Source organism: Bubalus bubalis, chromosome 8, assembly GCF_019923935.1.
Source record: "Bubalus bubalis isolate 160015118507 breed Murrah chromosome 8, NDDB_SH_1, whole genome shotgun sequence".
In the NCBI taxonomy this organism is placed as follows: domain Eukaryota; kingdom Metazoa; phylum Chordata; class Mammalia; order Artiodactyla; family Bovidae; genus Bubalus; species Bubalus bubalis.
In genome coordinates, this window is record NC_059164.1 from 3,219,251 (window position 1) to 3,228,855 (window position 9,605).

Genomic DNA, 9,605 nt, shown 5'->3' on the forward strand with positions numbered 1-9,605 from the left:
CTGAGTGATTGAATGGAACTGAACTGATGTATTTATTCTATCTATCATCAAACAAGGTTTTCACAAATGAATTATCTTGCTTTTGTGACAAAATCTGATATATTCTATCACAGTTTATTTTAAATAAAATCTTAGTTGCCTCTACCTAAACAGATTTTATTAACCTCTAATTTGTGGCACATTCAGTTTGAGAAACATTCTCCTAAATAATCAAGCTCATTTTCTCTTTCATTAAGTGAACTTCTCTATCTTTTAAGTCTCCTCTGTAGAATCTCTTTCACATCACTTTGGGCTACAGTCATGTTCAACAAGCACACACACATGTGCAAACACACATAATGGGATTTTGTTTTTGCACAAGGATTTTGTTCTACTTGAAATTCCCTCTCTTCTATAACAAACTTTGGTGAAGGGATATTTCATAAAGTTTTTGTCAGCACATGAAAGTAGAGGAGTTGGGATTAAACAGGGGAAGTTGATTAGAAGGTATTTAGAAAATATACTTTTTATTTTTCCTTTGGGAAACATGAGGGCTCTTCTAAAGTTTAATGATTATGTTTACCTCAAAATAATCTGATAATATTTTTTTTATATTATAAAGTGACACTCTCTCAATATTCCTATTCTTTGACATTATTTAACTAGGCAATATAATGTGAATGAACAATTCTCCTATGAATAAAGTCTTAGGAAAAATAAACTGGTAAATAATCTCCACCTCTAATCACCATCAGATGCTTAGGGAAAGAGAACATTAAGAAAGTAGTCTGTTGCACAGAAATTGGAGAACACTTCCGAATAATCCGGGTATGGGACATAAATGGACAGCTGTCCTTATACACACATAACCATTCTTTTTCATAGCCTTTTCTATTACAGTTTATCATAGATATAGAATGCAGTTCTGTGTACTATACAGTAGGAACTTGTTGTTTATCCATCCTATAAATACCAGTTTGCATCCACTAATCCCAAACTTCCACTTCTACCCTCTCTCACCCCCTCCCCCTTGGCACCAGCAGTCTATTTTTTATGTCTTTTATTTTGTTTCTGTTTCATAGATACATTTGTTTGTGTCATATTTTAGATTCCACATATAAGTGACATCATACGACATTTGTCTTTCATATATATACATATATATGTACCACATGTTCTTTATCCATTCCTCTGTTGATGGACACTTATAGTTGTGTCTGGATATATGTCCAGGGGTGGAATTTCTGGATCATATTGTAGTTCTATTTTTAGTTTTTTTAGGATCCTACATGCAGTTTTCCAAGGTAGCTGCACCAACTTACAGTCCCAGCAGAAGTGTAGAAAGGTTTCCTCCTCTTGACTGGAGCTTTAAGGCTCAGAGCTTTGTCCTCACTTACATAAGCCAGGAGTCCACTTCCTCTTCTCCTTTACATGAACATAGGGGCCCCGCACTGGTCTTGCCATCATCAGTACTTGGTCTAGGTGAGACCACCCTTGAGGAGCTTGCCCGCATTCTGCCTGCAGCTCCCTGGGGTGTGAGAGCTTGTCTCCGCTCTGTGTTCATGGATTGATGTAGAGGAATGTGGTTGACACACGATTCCCTGTCTCTCCTCCATGCAGTTGCCACTTTATACTGTGGGTGCACTTATTGCTCTTTCTCTCTTTGAAAGCGTATCTATTTATGTAGGACTCAAGTTTTAAATTCAGGGTTATAATAGTACCTCTTTGATCTTAAGCCTCAGAGAAGTTTGCCATTTGAGTGGCAGACTGCAAAGCCATGGAATGTCTGCACAGACAAGTTAAGTGGCCAATCATTTTCCATTAGGTGACTGAATATTTGGATATGTCCATCACTCACAGTTTTGGAGGGGAAATGGGGCAAGTGAAATGCCAGACCTCATTTATTGTAGTGTCTCACTGCCCCTTGGAGTATACATTGTGCCAGAGAAACTATAAATGCTCTGTAGCTCAACAAGTTATCACTTCCAGGACACCCAGCATCCCACTAATGCAGGCTGCACTGCCTTGAGTATGACACACAGAGTGATGTTGCTTGAAACTTCATCCATAATGCAAATGTTATGTGACCCCTGGTTTTCAACCACTGCTTATCTTTAGTGACTATGCTATACTCTAAAGAGTCAAGTCACCAGAAAAGGAGGACAAAATCCTGTACTGCAGCGGTGGGTAAGTGCTGGTCCTCCATTGTCTCTGTCCTTGTAAAAACTGCTAGGGTCATCATAAAAATGACATTGTAGAGACTCAGATATTCTGAATACAGGAGTTATATTCTGTGAGCACAGGAGTTAGAGGAAGCAGATAATCAAAAGCACTGATGAGGAAAGAATTATTTGGCTGACACAGTGAAACATCTAAGTAGCTCTTAACTGGCCAATAATCATCCTCAAAAAACACAGCATCTCTTCACTTTTCACACAGTGTACGTGTCTGTGACTGAGCAATTGGAAGTGGTCCTTGATTAAAATCTAACTTCAACATTAAGGATAAGTAAAGTCAAAATTAAAGTTAAGAGAAAAAAATATTGAAGTTCATATTGTTTTCCATGCAATCTCCATAAGAAATGTTTCTTCTGATAAGGTTTACTAAGGAAATAAGTTGCTCACTAGAATTCAGAGTCAATTAAGGATCTGATTGAAAACAGCATCGTATTATATAATTTTTAGTAATTATTAGGTACTTTGAGGCTTTGAAAGATTTTATCTATCTATATTCATAAACCTCACTGACAAATTTACTTTAAAAATTTCCTGGAAATACGCTAGTAAGATCGGTTTAAGCTCACATTTTTCTTTTTTTAAGGTATGTGTTCCTTGGGACTGTAGTGTGTCCAAATAGATTTCTACATATTTTGTTTAATGTTTTCATGGACAAGTGAATTTGTTAAATACTATGTTTAAAACAGGAAACTATTATGTCCACTTCAGAATGTCTTATCTCTTCATAACACAGGCAATAATGCATAGGATGATTAAAAAATTATTTGGCAAAGAACATTTTACTGTAGTAATAACCAGTAGCATCTGGAGCCAGTTGAATAGTGGCCACCAGCCAAGTATACCCATGTCATAAGCCCTGGAACCTGTGACTGTTACCTTGTTTGAAATAAGGATCTTTGTAGATGTAATCAACTTAAGGATCTTAGGAATCCTGAGGCGATCATCCTGAATTGTCCATGGGTCTTGAATCCAATGACAAGTAAACTGATCAGACAGACCCACAGAGAAGACACGCCAACAGAAGGCTACGTGAATATGGAGCAGAGGGTTGCAGTACAAGTCAAAGGATGCTGAGAGTCACCACAATCTGGAAGAGGAAGAGAGCAGATTCTTCTCCAGAGCCCGAGAAGGGTGGGCCCATCCACACTTTGACTTTGGACTTCTGACCTCTGAAACTGAAGTGAATATTGTGATTAGTTTTGTTTAAAGCAGTCTGGTTTGTTATAATTTGTTACAGCAACTCCAGGAACTAATGCAGCATTTATGGTAAATATTACTGTAGACATACTTAAGTAGAGATATTTACTTTAAAATTGGCTCAGTATTTAATTTCTCTTTAAAAATAATATACATTCTTTGATTAAAAACAGTAATCTTGAAAAAGATTAGCCAGTTCCAGATTTTCTTAAGTATTTCTTAGGTTGATTTCTATCTATATGACCTATTATATGATATGTGGTCATATATATATATATAATAATTTCTATCCATAACTCTGCCACCTAAAGCTTGTCTGAAGAGTCTGTCATTCTATCATTATTTTTTATTTATGTTATTGTATATAATAATAAGGCATATACAAAGGAGCTTAATGTTCAGATAAGGAAATGTATTTCAGAATATACTGGTAAATTAAGTAGAAGTGATGATTTTTAGCAGCAGGTCAATAATTTAAAGACCATTTCTTAATTTTAAAAAAAAATAGTCTTTCTCAAGTCACAGGGGTAAGTTTTACTCTATTGCCTAATTGGAAAAGGAATGCTTTTCCTAAAATATAAATTGCTAAAAAGCTACTGATGTTCCTGCGACATGTGTGCACATGTGGAGAGACGTTGCCACACATGCTTCATAGGGTGATGAAGAAAGAATTCATAGGGCCTGGACTCCATCTTAGGCCTGTTCTTGCTGATCATGTTTGGCCACCTTTCCAATGGACTCTGAACTCTGTGTTTAGTGCCTATGAAAACAACAACAGAAGGATAAGACCCTCTCCAGACAGGGGAACCTTGAAGATCATGTCTAGCTCACTTATCGCCTAAGAGAAAACATACACTAATCACCCCTTCCTCCAGACAGGCCATACATTTTTCTGTATGTATAGGAGTGTAACCTCAGGTTTATTGATTACTGGCTAATTGTTTGAATGTTTGAGCACATGAGCACATAGCACGTGAATGATGGGGTTATTGGGATTGTATTTTCCTTGGTTTATGTAAGTCTCAAGGAATCTGCAGTGGTGGCTTCAGACACGTCCACATGGGGTATAAAAGATTTTCACAAATGCTGGCCGGGGTCCTTGGCTGAGAGGAGACTCTGCCTTGGGCGCGCCGGTGTAATAAACCGCACTCCACTATCTGCTTTGTCCTTCTGAGTGAGTTTTTCCCGGAACGCGTGGCACAGCAGTGACACCAGGTAAACAGCTCGGCAGTAGCAGTGAGGACAGCTACCCCTGAGAGCCCACCATGGGACGCATCTCGTGCTGCGTGTTTACACATATAGAATCTATCCGTATAAAATAGCTACAAGATGTGATCATTTTCACTTTCAGAACAGAATTTACAGCCTCCAAGAAATTAAGTCATTTTTCCTAAATTCAAGCATCTTGTATGTACCTAAGCAAGGATTAAAATTTTGACCCCAAGATTTTATACAAAAAGCCCCCAAATCTGCATTTCTATTTTCTTTCTTCTTTGAGAAAGACCCCTATAACCCCACACTGAAGTTACAGATAAGTTTTGGTGATATCTATTTGTATTCAAAAGAACAGAAGAAATTAATAAGACACATTCATCTTTTTCACCCATACAATAAAAAGGGCGGGTAAGAATTGAAATTCAGGAATGGGCAGTGTGTCATTTCTATGACTGGAATCCTGTCAAAGGAACACTGTAAGAATACTTGCAGATAGCTGCTCCCGGACACTATGAGCAGGTTTATTCACTGTTGCGTAGACTTGATGAGAGGGTTTTCTCTAGACTTAGGATGCAATGCATAATGTACATATTTGACAAACAAGCAGTATCTTCTCTTTTTTTTTTTTTGAAGCAATTTATAGATAAATAATTTTTGTTTAATATATTATTTAAACAGAAGCTATCAGGAATATTTTATTGTTGTTGTTGCAGGGAGAAGTCAGTTCTGACTCCACGTTGAAACTGTTCATATGGTTTGCTTTCCATTGCTTTTGTTATTATAAATGTACATAATGGCCTGTCTCAGAGAATCCTGCCCCTCTGCCCAACTATTAAACTAAAGTGCCTTTGTTCAGAAACCTGTCCTCTTGGAGATGGCAGAAACAAAGAAATTAACACATCCCCATGCCTGAAGTTTGCCATTCTAGGAGGCATTTGCAAGATTAATGGCCTTTTTACTTTGTGTCCTCACCTCCTCCCATCTCTGATCCATAAAAGAAGTTGGCATTCAGAACTGGGGAGGAAGAGTCAGCTGGCTCTCTGACTATAGTCCTATTCCTTGCCTCAACACCTCATCTCTCAGATTCATTGGCCTGTCACGAGGCAAGCAGAGCAAACTTAGACTCAGTAACATTTTAAGTTACTTCCTTATTTACAAGAAATACTTAAATTATTTCCTATGAACACATGGAAATGTAGTCTGTTTTTCCATTCAGAATGTCCTAGGTTCTTTCATGACTTCTGGACCATTTGGAATCAGCCTATTAATTGTAATGACTATTAAGAACAAGTTCTAAATTCTAAGCAAACACTATTTCAGTAAAATGGAAGATGGAAATATTCTCATTTTCTTCCAGTTTAGACAGACCTTTCTTTTTTTATATATATATTTTTTTAATTTTATTTTATTTTTAAACTTTACATAATTGTATTAGTTTTGCCAAACATCAAAATGAATCCGCCACAGGTATACATGTGTTCCCCATCCTGAACCCTCCTCCCTCCTCCCTCCCCATACCATCCCTCTGGGTCGTCCCAGTGCACCAGCCCCAAGCATCCAGTATGTGCATCGAACCTGGACTGGCAACTCATTTCATACATGATATTTTACATGTTTCAATGCCATTCCCCCAAATCTTCCCACCCTCTCTCTCTCCCACAGAGTCCATAAGACTGTTAAATACATCAGTGTCTCTTTTGTTGTCTCGTACACAGGGTTATTGTTACCATCTTTCTAAATTCCATATATATGCATTAGTATACTGTATTGGTGTTTTTCTTTCTGGTAAAACTCTGACCAAGCTATGTAATGAGTAAATGTTGGGTTCTTATTTCCAGTTGGCAAAAGGGAACAAATAATCCTGCATCATGTGATTGTTCGGAGAAGGCAATGGCACTGCACTCCAGTACTCTTGCTTGGAAAATCCCATGGACGGAGGAGCCTGGTAGGCTGCAGTCCGTGGGGTCGCAAAGAGTCATACACGACTGCGCGACTTCACTTCCACTTTTCACTTTCCTGCATTGGAGAAGGAAATGGCAACCCACTCCAGTGTTCTTGCCTGGAGAATCCCAGGGACGGGGGAGCCTGGTGGGCTGCCGTCTATGGGGTCGCACAGAGTCAGACACAACTGAAGTGACTTAGCACCAGCAGCAGCTGCATGTGATTGTTGTGAAATATAAATAAATAATGTGTAATGATTTTACTAATACTGTAACGGTGGCTTGAGATTAAGCTCTATAAACACAAGACTTAATGAGATTTCTGGTTGGTGACCACATTCACATGCCATGAGGATGATGCCTCTTAATTCTGTGGGGACAGAAGCTCCTCTGCTCGTGACTTCTCCTGACCTTTGCCTAAGGCACTTTTTCATCAAGATGCTCAACCACATCCTTTATAACATACTTTCTCTTAAACTTTTAAATGTAAGTAAAGATTTATTTCATCCTATGTGCAACTCTAGCAACTTAATTGAACCTGAGGAGCAGGTCATGATGATTTGGGACATGCAAAGCAGTAAGGGGCAGCTTGCAGCAAGCAGCAGTGAGTGGTAGCTGGAAGCAAAGTCTTAGTTTCCCAGATCAGGAGCCCTAAACTCTTGACCACAGGAGTCAGCAGTTAAGGGCTAAGGTCCCCAGTCTTTTCTGCCTAGTCAAGAACGAATTCAGGGCTGGAGGTAGAAGGTAAAGAGTAAAACAAAAAGTTTATTGAAAAGAAGAGTACACGTGGAAAGGTGCACAGGTGAGCTTGAGAGAGAGTCACACCTTTGGGAAGTTTAAGTCCTTTATAAAGGGGCAGTTTTCCAGGTCTTTGTCTTCCTTCAGGCCAGTCACGTTGCTTTGCACCCCCATCCCCCAGTTAATTTTTCTCAGGACCTTCCCCTGGAGTGTTCACATACACTCTAGCCAAGATGGATCTCAAAGTGAAGGCTTCTGGGAGGGGCAAGACTCATTAGAGTCTAGAATTATACTCTCTCTTTTGACTCCAAGGAGACTTTCTCTGTGTGTGTAGTATTTCCCTTGTCAGATAGAGTTTGTTTTTTTTTTTTTTCTTTCTTTTTCCAAGCCATGATTATTGCCTTGAGGTGTTAGCAAGAGACAAAGACTGGCTATTTATCCTGCTTTTTGTTAGCTGTAAATTCTTCAACTGGAGCCCACCTATCTCTTATCTGAGGAAATGCAAAGAGAAGGCCAGCTGATTGTAAATGTCCAACATGGAGCCCATCTACCTCTTACTTCAATGAGAGCCTCTAATTTGTACCAGTCAGTCACTAGCAGTTAACAATATAGACTTGTAATTGGCATCTGAAGCTAGGGCAGTTATGTGGGACTGAGCCTTTAACCTGTGAGATCTAATTTTATCTCTAGGTAGACAGTATTAGAATTGAGTCAATCCTGGTGGTGTGAACACATGCACACACACATGCACAAGCATTGGAAAGTGTTGCTTCACCTCTATTTGCATTTCTCATACAATGCCATATCCCAAATATAAATAAACCTCTGCATAAAACAGTTTCAACTTGGTATTAAATAAGTACCTCTGAGACTTTGTTATTCTTATTTTTTGAAATATAGAAATCATATTTTCACACAAATATAAGATTGAATCATGAAATGTTATAGGTTAGAATACAGAGATAACTTTTTTTCAGTCTTCTGCTTCCTTCCATGATGAACTACAGAATTTTGTCTTCAGCAATGCAACTTGACAAAATACATAAGCAAATATTTTCAAGTACTGGATTAAAGGCATTGCAGGACTGCAGCCCCCATGGGGAGGGGAGCTCCCCTGGAGGATTCTAAGACTACTAATTTCCTGCCAAAGAAAATTTATTGACTATTGTAAAGAGTGGAGCACAGAGATCCTGATAAATTGAAAAAGTCCAGATCAGAGTCTTTTGCAGCTGACACAGCAGGAATCTGGGGACATAACAGAGAAGAGAGCCACACAGAGAGCTCCCAAAGCCCATGTGTAGATTCTCTACAAGCTCCTGATGAAGAGGCATGGACATATGCATATGCAGTAAAAGCTATCCAGAGGATTGCAGGTAATGGCTATTGCAGAGAACATAACAAAGAGTGCACTTACAGTCATGATGAGACCACTAGAGATAACCAGCATGAGGGAAACAAGGGGGCATCAGAAAGGCACCATAGACCATGATGGAGAGCAAAATACACCAGACCCACCCAGATCAGATCAGTCGCTCAGTCATGTCCGACTCTTCACGACCCCATGAATCGCAGCACACCAGGCCTCCCTGTCCATCACCAACTCCCGGAGTTTACTCAGACTCATGTCCATCGAGTCAATGATGCCATCCAGCCATCTCATCCTCTGTCGTCCCCTTCTCCTCCTGCCCCCAATCCCTCCCAACATCAGAGTCTTTTCCAATGAGTCAACTCTTCGCATGAGGTGGCCAAAGTACTGGAGTTTCACCCAGCAAAATCTAAAATCAAAGTGTGATGAGATCTTGTAGAAGGCAGAATCTGTGGTTTGAGTCACTTAAAGTTAAAAGGGCTTGCTGCTGCTGCTTAGTTACCTCAGTTGTGTTCAACTTTGTGCAAATCTATGGACTGCAGCCTGCCAGGCTCTTCTGTCCATGGGATTCTCTAGGCAAGAAAACAATACTGGAGTGGGTTGTCATGCCCTCCTCCAGGGGATCTTCCTGATCCAGGAATCAAAGCCAGGTCTCCTGCATTGCAGGCAAATTCTTTACTGCCAAACCACCAGGGAAGTCCTTAAAAGAGCTTAGAAAACATTTTAAAATTTCTACAGATCTTCATTAACCAGGCTTAAAATCAGGTTTACACAAGTTCAAAGTGATCAGTTGTAATAGATCTCACTACTAAAACAAGAATCAACATTTTGGGGGGAAAGATCACAAGATATAGATTCTCCATATGGATTGTGTTACCCAAAATATCCAAGATAATACATTTTTTAAATCATCAGAATGTCAAAGAGGACACT